Genomic DNA, 17925 nt, shown 5'->3' with positions numbered 1-17925 from the left:
GGCAGTCAGTTGAATAAATTCATATGGAATAAGAGAGAAATTAGTTGGAACACTAAATTAGCTGTATACAGGACAGTGTTCAAACCAGTTTTAACTTATGGATCTGAGTGCTAGGTCAGAAGTAAAACACTTGACCAAAGACCAGAGACTGCAGATATGAGAGTCCTGAGAAAGATTAGAGCTATGAACTGATGGCATCAATAGCAATATCATATTAAAAACGAGGATATATTATAAAAGAACCTGATATTGTCGGCATCCAGGAGTGCATTAGCAGAGCTAATCTCAGGTGGTATGGTCACTTAAACAGAATGGGCATGGAAAGATTAGCAAAACAAGTGTTCTCTGCCAGGTTGGCAGGAAAACGACCCATAGGAAGACCATGATATAGATTGATTGATTGATACAGTACAATGTGCCTTAGACGATAGAAATATAATATCTGATAATGATAATATTGGAGTCTTTACAAGTAATAGACTGATTTAGAGGAAAATTGTAGATTGGAAGTTAGTAATGATGTAAATTTTTCATGTAGCACTATCATATCCTGTACACCCCTTGAGGGTACATGCCAGGAATTTGATGATGATGATATATATAATATATTGATCCTGTATATGAAAGGTTTAAGGACTTATAAGCACATCAGTGCAATGTCTGGGGTAAATAATCTGCTATGCTTTAAAAAAAAGTTTCAGATTGCAGTTGTTCGGAAATACTTTTTGTGGGTAGCTGTTCCGGAATACAAAGATAAATGGAATAATTGAGGAAATGCAGGTTCAGTATGTTTACAGTTTCACAATAAATGGGAATTAGGCAGCTGCTGCTCTTGTATTAACAGGTGCAACAGAAAATCGAGGGATGATGTTGCTAATTCACTGTGGCAATGATGACGATTGAAATACAGCAATCCCTCGATTAGTGCGCCTAATGCATTCTTTAAAACAGGTGCATTAATTCAAAATGCATTAATTGAGTATAATAACCTATGGAAAAAAATATAATTCGTTTCTCAAATTTCTTTTTTTACCCTTGATTTTTTATAAAAGAATTAGGGTATGTCTCAGGGCCTAGTTAAAGGGAAACTATGAAGCTGATAGGCAATAAAACATATTCAAAATATAAATCTACTATTCTGGTGGGCATTCTCTTTCTTTTTTTCATACAACTGCCTCTTCTGCAAATTTTCCTGCTTCTCTCTTCACAAGAGCCAGTCTCTAAGCATTGGTACTTGAAAGTTTTGGTTGCACGAAAAATATTTTAAATTTGTTTCTGTGAAATCTCTTTGAGCTTGTCAGTGATTTTCTTCATATTCTTCAAGATCTTTCCGCTGTGCATCCAAATTTTGCAGGTCGGATTTACTCAGTTTCTCAGAATGAGATTTAATTAACTTAGATTTATTTGAAAAGCTTCTTAAATCATTTGCGCTATGTGGAAGATGTGCTTCCAAATGGATTGCATATTGCTAGCAGTAATTTCATTCGACTTTATAACCAGGCTGATATTTCTCTGATTTAGCCAGAAAAGTCTTGGAAGGCATTGGCTTCCAAAAAAAGGCCAGTTTCATCAACATTAAATATTTGTTGGTCACAATAGCCTCCATCTTATACAATTTTCTTCAAATCTCTGGATAATTTGCTGCCACCTCCTTATGGGCACTTGCAGCTTCGTCTGTGATTAGAACATTATGTAGGCTATTTCTCAAACCACCCAGCACTAACATGGAATTCTTCTTTTCCATCATTGATAGCCCTTTCTTTCAAGGTTGCAAAGAGACTTAATGTTTTTGATTTAATAAGGTCAGTTCTTAGCAGGATCCGTTTTTTTGGTTACGATCTTTGATCAGTGTACAAAGAAGTCTCTCTAATTCAATTATTATAATACTTTGTATTCAGCAGCTTTGCTTACAATTGCTCTTAGAGTTGATTCACAGATGTTTGTGTTCTTTTCTTATCTCTGCTCTGGACTTGCCTTGTTCATTTTCTTTATTACTTCAAGTATTTCTTCCAATCAGAAAATTCTTTTCGAATCATTTTCACACAATCACTTTTTTGCTCACTAATTCTTTTACGCATTATGAAAGGTTGGGAAAATACTTTAAAATTTAAAAAAAAATGTAAGGAAAATAATTGCAAAGGAGGTACAAGATATGATCAGGAAAATGCTATGTAATTAGCAGAAGACATAAATTTTGGCAGTAAAAATTTGGAATACATTGCGTGTATGGAAGTAGTGTAGTATGCCATTAAAAATAACTTTGTAAAATGTTTCAAATCAGTAATTAAACTATTTCATTCTGGTGAGTGATTTTTTAAAATAGTTAGCCATAAAAAATGTATAGACACAATACTTTTAAAATCTGTAACATTTATTTTTAAGATGTATATAGGTGCACTAATCGAATTTTAGAGACGCACTAATTGAATTTGGGTATCGAAAAAAAATGATGCACTAATCTGGGGCGTATTAATCGAGGGATTACTGTACTTGAAATACTTGCCCAGAGCCAAAACATTGCCTCTGTAAGATGGAAGTTGAAGTGAATCTTTAAGACCCTAATTGCTCTCCTCTGGATAGTGTCAAGACCACTACAAACATGTGAAAAGTATGCTGAGGATGGGAATTTGGTGTTTGTGTAGTTAAGAGTTGGATGGGTATAAAACAGCATCTTGATGAAATAGAATGCCTAATTTTTTGGGTGCTGAGTGAGGAAGCTATTGATGTAATGTAACTATTATTTTTCAGGAAATAAGTGTACTAAATATTAATTATAATAACTTTTATTAATACTTCCTATAATTTAGCAATGTTATATTGCCATCATCAGGGATCATCACAAAGCAGTGATATGTGCACACAGGTACTAACACTGGCAAATGACGTCTGAAGTAAGGCAACCAAAGGTTGGACTTAGAGTCCTAAATGGTGTCCCCTAGTGGGCTGAACTGTGGGTAGTCTTGGCCACTGTGCTGAAGATCTAAGTATGAGTGCTTCCCAAATTTGGGGCAGTTTCATGCACCCAAATTTGTTGAGGTTTGGAAAGTTTCTCTTTCACAATGCCTGTGCACTGTGCATGGTTTGTCAAATTAGTAGGGTGAATGAAGAGAGTGAATGACCAGAGAGGAAATGGGCAACCCAATTACAGAATGTGATTTAGCAGGCCTCAATGCCAGACACAATCAAAATCTCTGGACATGTCAAGAGCAGCAGCACAGGTTTCTCTAAACCTTTCCATAGCACATGTTCAGCGGTTGGTGATTTGTGCTCGGAGGTCAGCTTTGGATCTTGAATGGCAGAATCCATACTGTTGGTTGATGATTATTTGGTGGGCCTGTAGATAGTAAAGATGTTGACTATTGATCACATTTTCCATTATCTCAGAGAGGACAGTGGTGATGTGGACAGTAGTGGATGTAGATGGACAGAAGTTACAATGGACAGCTTTTATGAAGAACCAGAAGTCATGATAAACATTGGTACAGGTGGCACATTTTCTACATTTAGTCCTTTTAAAGTCTGACTTAACCCCACTAATGATCAATATGAAGTTTTGTGAGCTTCGGTATAGGCTGTGGATGAAGTTTTTGTCTCAAGCCATGTTCAATAAGCTGTGTTATTTTCTGTCCAAACTAACTTTTCGGAAAACTATGGCTTAATTATAGAATGGGAACTTTGAACAGAGTGGGGAAAGAAGGCCTTCGTTCCAACATGGATAACTTCTCTAACAAGATCGTAGCAAATACCTCCAGAGTTCATAAACAGTAGTCTGACCAATGAAAAGAGAGGTTGAAAGTCTCAGAGATCTTTCCACCTAGCATTGTTGTAGTACCAAAGTACACAAGGTTGTGAATGGCCAAGAGGTGGACATTCTTCTAGAGATGAAACTGGGATGAGATTGTTATCTCAATTACTAACAGAATTGGTCACCTCAGCAGTGAACCTGGAAGGATAACTGTTTAAGAAAAGATTCAGAGTGGAGAGGAGTGTAGAAATTCTGGTTGGATGATAAACAGTTTTGCTTTAGGTCATTGTTAACAGCAAAAATATATGCTTCTCTTCTACCTTGGTCAGTGGAGTTGGAAAAAAAGAGAGCCATTTGTGGACATTAAACTCACAAAAGAAAATAACTTTACTTTTAGGGGATTTGGATTGCAGGAAATCAAGCTTCAAGGGTAAGAAGTCAAAGTGATCAGAATGATTTTCAGAATTGGGAGAACAGCAGAGACAAAAGATCATACAAAAACATTGGTGGATTGGGTTTGGTTGGTTGCAAGGACAGCGAAGGTCATAGTGAAGATTATAGAGGAATATTAATAAATTGTCAGTGATAAATTATTAGTAAATAATATGTATGTACAAAAATTAAGCAATACAGTATTTACATATAAATAAAATTAATAATCAGATCTGTTTGTATAAGTTAATTCTTTGCAAAAAATTAAAAACATCATGCAGATCATGTCTGATAACATCTGTCTGAATATATATGGCTCAGCTAGATAGCTAAAAATTTTATTCCTCTTGTCACACCACCAGAGCATGACAAATGGTAAAATTCATGTTGCATTTTTCATACATAGGTGGGTCATGAGCCCTCAGTAAATAAGAATGTGCAAGATGACCTATGTGGAGTCTTGCAAGAACAATTTCCTCTCTCCCCCTGTTTTTATGTTGACTAGACTGCCAATGCTTACTTTCAGGCTTAATATCATGTATCTAACAGAGATAAGCTTAGGTGTTGATGGTTATTCGTGACTTATTTTTCACAGTATTAACAACACCACACACACTTTTATCACAAAGATGTTTTACTAAGATGAAAAGCCAAAAGGCTATTTTTTTCTGGCGAGGTTGTTATAAGTTAAGGGGATAAAAATCGCTTCTTGTTTTTCAGCCAGTAAGCGAAACTAAGATCGAACACTACGATCTGTAACGTTTCATGCCGACGAACTGTCAGCGTATCCAAGCGTAAGTGACCACTTGGTAGTGCCACACCACGGCAACTCGTTGCAAAGGTGAAGCAAGCTTCCTCACTGTTCTTGATATTTTCTCATAATGTAAAACACAGCTCTTAAGAGATGTAGTATTGTTTTACATTATGAGGAGAGGTCACTACCCAGACCGGTTTGCTTCACCTTTGCAACGAGTTGCCGTGGTGTGGCACTACCAAGTGGTCACTTACGCTTGGATACACTGACAGTTCGTCGGCATGACGCGTTACAGATCGTAGTGTTCGATCTTAGTTTCGCTTACTGGCTGAAAAACAAGAAGCGATTTTTATCCCCTTAACTTATAACAACCTCGCCAGAAAAAAATAGCCTTTTGGCTTTTCATCTTAGTTATACTATGTTATAATGAAATATAGTGACACACCTTTCGGTCAATCGTATAGCAGAAGTATGTAAGTTTTCTTCACTTAAGCTCTGATATTAACTAGGTCTAGCTACTCACTGATGAGTCCTCAAAAAAGGTTGAAACCGGTCTGGGTAGTGACCTCTCCTCATAATGTAAAACAATACTACATCTCTTAAGAGCTGTGTTTTACATTATGAGAAAATATCAAGAACAGTGAGAAAGCTTGCTTCACCTTTGCAATGAGTTGCCGTGGTGTGGCACTACCAAGTGGTCACTTACGCTTGGATACGCTGACAGTTCGTCGGCATGAAACGTTACAGATCGTAGTGTTCGATCTTAGTTTCGCTTACTGGCTGAAAAACAAGAAGGGATTTTTATCCCCTTAACTTACAAAGATGTTTTATTAATGCTTATATTTTGCTGATTTTCAACTCAGCATCATCAGAGCACAACACACTTGTAAACGCAACAGTGATTGAGTGAAACAATATAATTGTAAAAGAAAAGATCTAAAGTCCCATTTTTGGCGTCCTCTAATGGGGGGGGAAACCAGCAGCTATCCAGGTTTTTCCTTAGGATAACCGTCTCCCAAATTTTTGGCAAATTAATAAATTAATGCAACCATATTTGTTAAGGTTGGGAGAATTCTTCAAAGCCATTGCTGATTCAAAAATATGATCTTTCAGATCTATAACGACATCTAAATAGCACATTCGTTTTCCTCCATCTAATCCTGTGTGAAGGAGTGTCCAAAGCGTAGTCTGCCAGTCCTGACTTGCCATAATAATAGTAGCGAATGTATCTTTCATGTTCTTCCAGGCGGATGTTCACTGATCTTCCTGTTTGCCCATAATAGGCCAAGTCACAGTCACAAGGCACTTCATACACTCCTGGGTGTGCTAAAGGCTGAAGCTTATCCTTAGGCAAGCGGATCAGAGTTGCCAGCTTGGCATGAAGTTTGAAAGTGGTGCGAAGGCCATGGTTCAATACTATTCTTTGGCTATCTTTTCCGATATACCTCTGATATAGGGAATAGAAATGGTCATGTTATATTCTTGTGTATATTATGGGGGGGGGGGGCAGAGTAATCGGCCTATGTAGTATTTTATCTATTTTGTAGGGATTGTAGCCATTGGCTAAGAACGTATGGTGCAGATATTGGAGTTCAGTGGCCAGAGCTGTATCGTTAGAACAAATGGCTCTGGCTCTGTGTGTAAGTGTTTTTAAAATGCTGTGCTGTTGGACTGGATGATGATGATGTGATTGTTTATGTAGGTATCTTCCTGTGTGTGTAGGCTTTATGTAAATAGAAAAAGATAGTGATCCATCTGAAAGGTGGATGACTAATGTGTCAAGAAATGGTAAACAGTTATTTGATTCTTTTTCTACTGTGAAGTGAATTTTGGGGGTGTTGGCTGTTTAGGTAGGTGACAAAAGCATCCAAAGTGTCTTGTCCATGGGGCCAGATGGCAAACACATCATCTACATAGCGTAACCACACTTGTAGCTTGTATGTAGCTGTGGTAAGTACTTTGTTTTCAAAGTGGTCCATGTAAAAATTTGCTAACGGGGAGAGGGGAGGGACCCATAGCAGTACTATTAATCTGTTTGTAGAATTTTCCTCCCCATATAAAGTAACCTGCGTTCATGGTAAATTGAAATAATTCAAAAATATCTGAGGGAAATATAGAGTTTATTAAACAGCTCTATCACAGTCTACAACAAGAACTAATCATCATCATCATCATCATCATGCGTATCAAGGATTTAGGCCTAGCATGGCCTGTTCCGGCCTTAGAAGTCATCGTTTAAGAGGACGTCCTGGTTTTCTTTTTCCTAATGGCTTGTACCTTAAGGCTTGTTTTGGTAATCTTTCTGTTTTCATTCTTTGAACATGTTCCATCCATTTATGTTTATATTTTTTAATTTTTTCTATTACTGGTTCTTGATTTAATTCTTTCATAATATCTTCGTTTCTTTTGTAATCAAATAAGGCATACTTTGCAGTTTTTCTCATAAACTTCATCTCTGCTGTTGTTAATCTTTGTTTGTCTTTTTGTTTTATTGTCCAGATTTCGCTTCCATACATTAAGACTGGTAGGGCTAATGTATTGTATACTTTTAGCCTGGTTTGTTTTTGAACTAGGTTTGGTTTAAATATAGAGTTAATTACACCTGTTATTTTTAATTATTTTGCAATTTTTACGTTTATATCTTTTTCATTTTCACATGTGATCATACATCCTAGGCATTTGAATGAATTCACCTGTTCTAAGATCTTGTTATCTATTACTATTTTAGTTCTTGCTGGATCTTGTCCTTTAAAGGCCATAGTTTTTGATTTTGCCGTTGATATTATCATACCATAATCTTTGGATATCTCATTTAGATCTAAAATAGCTTTCTGTAAGTTATCTTCAGAATTTTGAATTATTATTTGGTCGTCAGCAAAGAGGAGAGTGTTGAACTTAACTGTAGGAGAAAGTTTAATTCCTTGATGTAAATTTTTATTCCATTTTGTTTTTATTTCACTTAAGTAGATATTAAAAAGAGTTGCTGAGAGGGGACATCCCTGTCGGACCCCTTGGTTTATCTCTCTCGTATATGATAGCTCGTGATTTAATCTTATTTGTATTTGATTATTTTCATATATACTTGTGATAGCTTTTAGGATATTATTTGGTATTTGTCTTTCTTTTAATATGTTAAATAATATGTTTCTTTTAACTTTGTCAAATGCTTTTTTCAAAGTCAATCAATAAATGCAATATGTGTTTCTAAATTATATTCTCTTCTTTTCTCTATTATTAATTTTAGGCAAAAGGCTGGGTCTATACATGATCGTCCTTTTCTAAATCCATTCTGTACTTGTAGAATAAAGTTTTCGGAATATTTCATTAGTTTGTTATTTAAGATTCTGCTATATATTTTGTAACAGGAATTTAGTATACTGATACCTCTATAGTTTTTAAGGTCATCTCTGTTACCTTTCTTAAAGATAGGAATCACAATTGCTTTTTTCCATTCTATTGGGGGGGGGGGGGGGGATACCAGTTGAGTAAATTTTATTTAAAAATAATAAGAGTCTTCCTTTGAATCTTGTTCCTGCGTATTTATATAGTTCTGAACCTAGCTTATCTTCTCCAGGTGATTTTCCGTTTCTTGTTTCTTTCAGGCTGATTTCTAATTCTTCTTCAGTTATTTCCTTTTTATTTTCGTTAATTGTTTGCCAGTTGTCTTTTTTAAAATATTTGTCTGTCCACAATTCTGTGTAGTAATTTAGAAATTCTTCTAATTTCAATTCAGTGTTTAATTTTATGTTTTCTTTGGTATCTGCATTTAAGTGTTTCAAAATCTTATATACATTGGGTCTTATTTTATATAAATGATGTTCTAAATTAGAAACAAATTTGTTCCATGATTCTCTATGTCTTTTTCTGACTTCTCTTTTAGCTATGGCTCTTATTCTTTTATATTCTATTTCATCTTCTAATCTTTTACTGCTTAACCATTTGTGATAGGCATCTTTTTTCTTTTTGATTATTTCTTTAATTGTATCATCCCAGATCTTCAGTTTTTTTCTTTTATTGAATTTTTTGGTCTTTCCTAGGCTTTCATTTGCTGCTGCATTTAGTATCGTTTTTATATTAAGCCATTCTATTTCTATTTCTTCATTTTGTTTTATTTTATCAAGATATTGGTTAATTCTTTGTTCATATAGCCATTGTACATTTGTGTCATTCAGTAGTCTAGTTTTATAAACAAATGTTTCAACTTTTCTTTCTGTTCTTGTTACTTGCAGCCATTTAGGTGGTAATCTTAATTTTATTTTAACAGGGAAGTGATGACTGCTTATTTCATATCCTCTGTGAACTCTAACATCTAATGAAAATGAAAATTTTGATGTCTTTTCATTTAATATGAAGTAATCTAATATTGATTTCCATCCTCTTGCTGCCCAAGTACAGGGTGTTCGGGATAAATTTGACATATTTATAATTAATTATATTTTTCCGTAAGTTACATGTATTAACACACACTTCTCTTCATTTAAAAGTTTGGACCCTTCTTCTTTCATATACAAGATGTCAGAAAGGATGGATAGCTGGAACCCACCTGAATCATGGAAGAGAATAACTTGTATCATGATGATTCGTGCCCGCCATCAAAATAAGGATATTACGACTGCTGCCCAATGCTCCCTGAATACAGTAAAAACAATCAGGCATGAACTAGAGACTTGCAATGGTGACTACGAGGATGTAGCAAGAAGAAAGATCCCTAGCAGACGATCTGATTGCGTTCGTACAGCAGAATTCCTCGCAAATCTGCAGGAACAGGTGTTGAAGAACCCTGGCATTGGAATTCGGGCTTTGTTCGTGGAGTTGCTAACTGTAGTCAAGCCCTGGATAACAAGGGTAGCCAATGGTAGGCCGTATGTATGGCAGCAGGATTCGGCCCCTTGCCACACCTCTGGGAAAAGTCAAAAATGGTTGTCTGAAAATTTCTACGACTTCACCAGTCCAAATGTTTGGCCTCCAAACTCCCCAGACCTTAACCCCATGGATTATTTTGTATGGGGTGCAGTTGAAAAAGACACCAATCGCACTTCCAGTAATACAAAAGCCCAGTTAATGGATAAAATTAAAACAGTTTTTGCGGCCCTTCCCAGGGAGACTGTAGCATCAGCTTGTTCGAGGTTCCGAAGCAGAATTGAAGCTGTGATCGATGCTAATGGTGGTTATTTTGAGTAAATCTTGTTGATAGTATTGTAATTAACTCTGCCTGTAATGTTTTTTTGTCAATTCATTAAATTTAATAGATACAAAGAAGATTTTCTTTTTCCTTACGAAACTGTCAAATTTATCCCGAACACCCTGTATATTTATGTATGTCTTTATGTTTATAGAAGGAATTCATTATTTTTAGGTTATTATAAACTACAAAGTCAATCAATTTTTTACCATTGCTGTTTAGAGTATGTTCTCCATGTATTCCTATATTATTATTAATTTTTGTGTTTCCAATTCTTGCATTTAAGTCTCCTGCAAAAATTATGTAATCATTTTTATTTATTTTATTATATGTTTTGTAGCTGATTATAAAAATCAATATTATCCTGTTCTCTTCCTCCTTCTGGGGCATATAAACCAATTATTGTTAAATAGCCTCTATCTATCTATTTTTATTCTAGCTTCTATTATTCTTTCATTCCATAATTTATAATGTTTTAACTGTTTTGAAAGGGAGTTATGAATCCAAATCATGACTCCTGCTTGTACTCTTTGGTCTCTGTCGAATCCGCTGTATATCACATTAAAGTTTTCAGTTCTCATAGTTCCTTTTAATTTCTTTTTTTGTTTCAGTGATTACTGCTATTTTAAAATTTCTTTCATTTAATAACTGGTCTAATTCTATTTCTTTATATGCTATTCCTCTTACATTCCAGTTTGCTATGTGTATTATATTTTCGTTTCCATTTTTGTTTTACCTTTTCCATTTCAGGGTCATTTCCTATAGATTCAATCCGATTATCTATTTCTTTCAGCTTACAAGTAGGATTATTTTCTCCATGTCAGGGGACTAGCCTGACGATGGAATAGTTCAGTGGTAGGGCTGCTACCTTAAGGCTTCTGAACTAGCCTTCTTCCGAATTTAAACCCATAGGAAGAATAGGGTATATTGAAGGGGAAAGAGTAGATTATAGAAGAATTATAGTAAGGTTTATAGAGAGGGACAAGTTGTAAGGCCAGAAATGAAAAGACCCCATGGCCCTTGAGTACTCTAATAGCATAGGGGGTCATAAAATAAGAAGAGTTGGCTGATAAGGCCTTATAGGAAAGATTAAAGTAGGTGGATCTTCCTCAAAGTAGAAGAAGGAGAGGATAGATCCAGCTAGGGCTCCATGGGAGTGCCGCTTCCCTTACAATCAAGATGATTTCCCCTTATGGCCCTGTTGGTCCACGAGTCCTTATTCAGTATATTCAGACCACCCCACCATATATATACACACACACACATGCATGCACATACACACATGGTAGGCTTCCCTATCTGCCACCCAGGGGATGTGCTCTCTAGGGGTTACAGGGTCTCCCGAGAGACAAGAACTAATCAACGTGTTAAATCCTGAAATATGGACTGTCCTACAGCACATCTCCGAAGTTGCAGCAAAAAAAGAATTCACAAAAGTAAAAAGCAAACACCTAAAGAAATATGAACTCCTACAACAGTGCCAACATAAGAATTCCCGACCACAACTTCGACGAGACAATGTGGTCGTAAACCTATCGTCGGAAACACTCACTGAAGAAGCCAAGAACACTCTCAGTCTAGGACATAACTTTGCCGTCACGCTCAAACAAATTCCTAAACTAGAAATTACCAAATAGCTGTAAGAGTTAGCACAGTAGTTAGAATGGAAATTAACTGAGGAGTTCATTCAGGATGCCTAGTGTCACCACTCTTATTTAATGTCTATGTAGATGAAATTTTTTTGCAGTTCTCATCCATAAAAGGTTATAAACTCATAGTCCATCAGTACTGTGGGTGGGGCTAAGGTTTTTTTTTTTTTTTTTTTTTTTTTTGTTAAGCCAGAAACCCTGCTTCAGAGACCACAGATGACAAAACTTTAAAGTCACTTCAGAATAGGCTGTACACTCTGGGACAAAATTAAGCAATGAAATACGTAAGGAACTTAAAATAGACTCAGTAATATATAAAATATACAAATTAAAAAAGTGGCCAGCTCGAGACTGCCCCAAAAAGATACTCTGATACCACCCAGTTGTGGAGAATATAGAAGTCATTGAAGAGATGCAACAGGACACTAGGCCTGGAAGGATGATTATCATCTTTGCAGTGTGAGAGATATGAACTGGTTGGAAGAAAAGAGGGGGGGAAAAAGTTTTGTTTCTAGAACAGGATTATCAAACTCTTAGCCTGCCCATCATACCAGTGTGTTAAAGATTTACCATCTTTCATGGGTGGGATGTTATACAAAAAAAAATTATGCAGTGATTGTTGAAATTTCCATTTCCAAAACTATTATCTAACATTGCAATTCTTGTTGCTGCTGATTTTGTTTACTAACTTCTACCATTAAAGGTTCAGCTACTAAAGTACATTTGAAACCTGATGATGGATTTTATATGAATTGGAATTTTATATTTTATGTAATTTTATATATACTGGTGTCCAAAACCCTAAGGACAAGCACTATTTCTGAAGATTAACTTGTATAACTGAAGATTTCAAGTAGAAAGTGGGTACACATTCAAATTTTTGAATTGTGTGCAAAGCAGTCATGTGGCACCACTCAACAGGATAAAAGGCAAAAGGCTGCGCTGAGAAAGTTGTGTTTGAAAAACTCTTTCTCGCTCCTTCCTTTTCTTGAAAGGAATAAAGTTGCAAACTTGGATGTCTTGTAATGTCACAAAGACATGACTAGATAATTTCACATGAAGAAGAATTATTGGAAAGTTCGAAGAAGGCCACAGTTTTATTGATATTGCCAGAGGGTTTGGAATCTCACATAGCATTGTATCTAGGCTTTGGGCAATGTTTCAAACCAGTGGGATGTCTTCCAGACATTTCTGGTCACCCTCGTTCTACCACAGAGCATGAAGAGAGATTTTTGATTATAACAGCACATACCACAGCAGGTCAGCTTGCAAGTCAGCTGCATTCAAACACAGGTATACAAATATCTTGACAAACTGTGGAAAGATGTCTGCAGCAAGTAGCCCTATATGCCTGAAAGCCTGTAGTCTGTATAACTTTATCAACAGTTCATTGTAGACCACGTTTCAGTGGTGTTGTATACATAAAATTTGGACAAGACACCAATCGGCTAATGTATTCTTTACAGGTGAGAGTCATTTTATTCCTTCCTCTGATTTCTAGATGACACTTGATCTGGTGTGAAAGTGGTACTGCTTACCATTGTTCTTGAGGATGTTCTTGAAAAGGGTAGATACGGTGATGCTGGGGGTCATGGTATAGTGGGCTTTATGCTCAATGGATGCACACCGAGCTACAAGTTCTGGAGAGAAGGACTGTGACTGATGAGTGGAGTCAATTTTTTCAAATGTTTCTAAGTTGTATATAAACTTGTAGCAAAGATTAGGTATTTTGTATCCTCAAATTTACTTTTCCCTCTTTTTAGACATTTATGAGGGCAACTGATAAAGAAAGAGAGGTAAATTACAAGATTTGCCACCTGCAGGCTTGTAGTGTAATATCCCCCCCCCCCCTTCTACATTATTATTATTATTCAGGCCTCCATGGAGTCAAAAGACTCATCGTGGGAGGTCCCTCCCCCCTAAGAAACACAAAGTCTATTATACTACTCCTTGAACTCATTGACCGTTCTCGCTCTCACCACTCTATCAGGCAATGTATTCCATGGTTCAACCACCCTCCATGCAAAGAAACCACTCCTCACCCTATTGCTCACAGTTTCCTTTCATAACTTCCAGGGATGGCCTCTTGTCTTCACTCCTTCCCACTGTTCAACCAAGAGAAAGAACTCTCCAGTGTCAACCCTGTAACCACCTCTCAACAGTTTAAAAGTATCAATCATATCACCTCTCCTTCTTCTATCCACCAAACTCTGCAGTCCACATTCCCTCAGCCGATCCTCATAACTATCATTGTACAGTCCTGAAACCATCTTTGTTATCTGCCTTTGTACCCTTTCCACAGTTAATTTACCCCTTCAAATCCTGGGGACCAAATCTGAGAACAATAGTCCAAGTGTGGTCTGATCAGGGTCTTATACAACGGAATGATAACTGTTTTGTCTCTGCAGGTCAGTGTCCTTCTCATTATTGCAGCAATCCTCTGTGTTACCTTCACCATCTTTGCAATATGTCCCCTAAATTTCAGGTTTCTATCAATCGTTAATCCCAGATCTCTTGTCTCCCCTACTTCCTCCAGTATAACTCCTCCCATAGAGTATGCAGTGTCCCATCGATGTTTCCCAAACCTTAAGACCTTACATTTTGCTGCATTAAACTGATATCCCCATTCATTTGCCCATCTATCTAGCTTATTCAAATCCTCTTGCATGACTTCCACATCTGCACTATTGCTAATAATCCTTCCCAGCTTTGCATCATCTGCAAACAACTCAACATCTCCCTGCAATCCACTGACAATGTCATTGATATAAAGGTTAAACAATATAAGTCCCAGCACTGAGCCCTATGGGACCCCACTTGTAACCCTCTGCTTCCTTGAAACTACCCTGCCATACACAACTCTTTGATACCTATCGGACAGCCAATCTGAATCCAGTTGACCAATCTGACATCCAGACCCATGTGCTGCAACTTAAATATCAGCTTATCATGTGGTACCCTGTCAAATGCCTTTGCTAAGTCTAAGAAAACAGCAGTATATGCCTTTCCCTCATCTAATGCTCTTGTAACTTTATCATAAAAGGCTAGCATATTGCTAAAACAAGAGCGCCTCTTCACAAATCCATGTTGACTCTCGCAGATAACATTATCCTCATCTGCACAATGCTGTATACGGTCCTTCACTACTTTCTCCAAGATCTTACTAACTACTGATGACACACAAACTGGTCTATAATTAGACACTTCCAGTCTGCTATCGCCCTTATGCAATGGCACTATCTTACCTTCCTTCCATTCCATGGGCACCTTTCCAGTAGCCAGACTTTCATTGAAAAGCCAGGTCAAAGGCACTGTCAGTTCCCTAGCACATTCTCTCAAAACTCGTGGTGAAATACCATCCAGCCCCACAGCTTTACTGACATCCAGAGTACTCAGTATTTGAGACATACTCTCCTCCTGTACCTCTAAAACCTTGAACCTGCCCTATCCCTCTAGCTTTAAAACTGACTCCTCCAGGATGAAATACTCCAATAAAGTGGTCATTGAACAATTCTACTATGTCCTCTGCATCAGTCACTCTATTCCCATTTTTATCCCACAATATCATTCTTCCACAGTCATTTCTCCTCCTACTGGCCACATATCTAAAAAAATTCCCTAGGATTTTCTTTCGATCTTAGGACTAATCTCCTCTCATATTCCAGTTTCGTCTTCTTTACCATATTATTCACTCTTCTGGCCTGTGTGTTATACTCTTCATGCATCTTCTCTTTTCCTGTCTCCTTATATCCCTTCCACAGCCTCTTTTTCGCATGCAATTCCTGTTTAATATTGTTTGTCATCCACTTTACTCCAAATTGTGTCCTCTTCTTCACTCGTGGTATACAACTTACCATTGCTGCTAACAAATATTCTTTAATAATTTCCCATGCACTAATGATATCCCGGCATTTCCAATTGCTCCCTCCATGAAACTTCCCCAAGTTGACATCTTAGACTATTATAATCACCTGCTTTATAATTCCACATATGTTCCCATCTCTTTGAGACTCCTGCATGTCTATTCATTTTCCAAGTCAAAACGATATGGTCACTCTCTCCAACTGGTGGGAGAGATGTCATCTCAGTTATTATCAACTCTTCTGATGCTATAACCAAATCCAAAACTCTTGAACCTCTTGTTCCCTCTATTACATGTTGCCTAAGACATTTGTCCCTCAAAAATTCTAGAAATTCCATTCCCTTATTGCTACATGCATCTTCCTCTCCCCCAGTTTATACTACTGTAGTTAAAATCTCCCATAACAATCATTCTTCTTGCACTTGCCAAACTCTAAACATCTCCTGGTCCCCATCCTCTGTGCTCCTGGGTCTGTAGCAACATCCTCACTAAATATCCTGCCTTTCCTACCTCTACCTCACACCGTATGCTCTCAGAATCATTTGTCTCACTTCCTTCCAAAGCCTCCACTCCTAGAGGACATAGGTCATCACTTATCACAAGCAGTACCCCACCACCACGCTTTCCACTCCTATCCTGATGAAAAATGCTATACCCAGCGACTTCTATTCATGGTATTATATCCCCTTCTGTCAGCCTTGTCTCAGTGATCCCGATAATTTTTGGCCAGACTGATGTTATCTCAGCCACCAATTCCTCTCCCTTATTCGGGATACTCCTGGCATTAGTATATAGCATATAAATGCCGTTGTTTCTATACCCAGCATTATCCCCTCTAGACTCCACTGGGCTCAATGTTACCTGATGTCATCCCCCCTTCTCCCAAGTACCCATTCCCACAATAGGCCACCCCTGCTACCATCCACCCTGGGACACACTGACTTTTTCAGAACAGCAATCTCTCCAGATGCCTTCGTCCTTCCTCATTCAAATGTAAGTAGTCTCTTGCATACAATTCCTCTCTGTCCTCAAATGCACTCCAAGCATCCACACATTCTACTATTATGTCATTTAATATTACTGCTCTTCTGCTCAGTTCGTCATTATCATACCTAGGCAACACACACTATCTTTCCTCTCTGTGTCTTCTTTCGTACCACCTCAAGCAAGAATCTCGTATCTCTCACTGCCCTATTTACACCACCACTCAAGTCATTTGTTTCCACCATCACAATCATCTTTTCCACCCTTTCAGCTCTCTTAACTGCCAAAGCCACCCTTTCTATCGTTCCTCCTGGCAAACACTCCTCACGCATCCTATCTTGAACACCACGGATCATTGAGTCCCCATACATTATACCTCTTACCATTCCCTCTCTCCTATTGTTTCCATTTTCTCCTCTTCTTTCATTCCCATACCTCTCTCTCTCCTACTGTTTTCATTTTCTCCTCTTCTAGCACTCCCATACCTCTCTCTCTCCCCTACTGTTTTCATTTTCTCCTCTTCTAGCACTGACCTCTCTCTCATTCCGTCTCTCCTGCTGTTTCCATTCTCTCCTCTTCTAGCACTTCCATGCCTCTCTCTCCTGTTTCCATTCTCTCCATTTCCATATCCAATTCGATTCTCTCCTCTTTTATCATTCACAAATTTCTCTCCTCTCCTATCATTCCCAAAACTCTCTCTCTCTTCCCCTACTCTGATTTACCTTGCATTTATCTCTTCCATTCTTCTAATCTCATCTTTCATATTTATCATACTTCTCCCAAGACATTCCACCTCCTCTTTCAGCTCCTCTATCTCCCTCTGTAGGTCAGTCACTCTAAATTGAAATTCACTCTCCCAAACAAAACCATCTAAACTTTCACAGTCACTCACTCCTTCTACACTATCAACTATTATTTTCTCATTCACATTTTTTTTCTTCATTCTCTCCTATCACATTACTTGTCTTCCTGTATTCATTTCCTGTTCCTGGAGCACAACAAGGTCGGTTATTGAGATATCTGCTGCATTTATTTCCTCCCACTGCCTGCACTTTAAACATACATGCACCCCATTCTCTCTCACAAGCCAGACATCCAATTCCCGAGATGCATACATGCCACAAATACTGCATGCCACAAACTCCCTTATTATATTGCTTATAATAGAGTGCCCAAATGGCAGAGGAACTTGGCGACACGCCATTTGCGACTGCAGCTGAATCCATCATCATTCGTTACTGCCGAGGGACTACTAGCGTATAAAAGGGTGATGAAGTGCGCCTATCAGGTGGAAATCAAACTTGTTAACTGCAAACT

At 37.5% G+C, this 17925-nt stretch overlaps 1 protein-coding gene across 1 annotated transcript in view; it reads left to right on the top strand.

Annotated features, from left to right (window-relative positions):
- The window catches only part of LOC150104776 (transcription factor IIIA), a 199342-nt gene that overhangs the window by 179748 nt on the left and 1669 nt on the right, over positions 1 to 17925 (top strand). The window lies entirely within an intron of this gene.

Source organism: Typopeltis vanoorti, chromosome 7 (assembly GCF_054136105.1).
Source record: "Typopeltis vanoorti isolate ZY-2024b chromosome 7, IOZ_Tvanoo_1.0, whole genome shotgun sequence".
NCBI classification, from domain to species: domain Eukaryota; kingdom Metazoa; phylum Arthropoda; class Arachnida; order Uropygi; family Thelyphonidae; genus Typopeltis; species Typopeltis vanoorti.
This window is presented reverse-complemented; position numbering and strand designations above follow the sequence as displayed.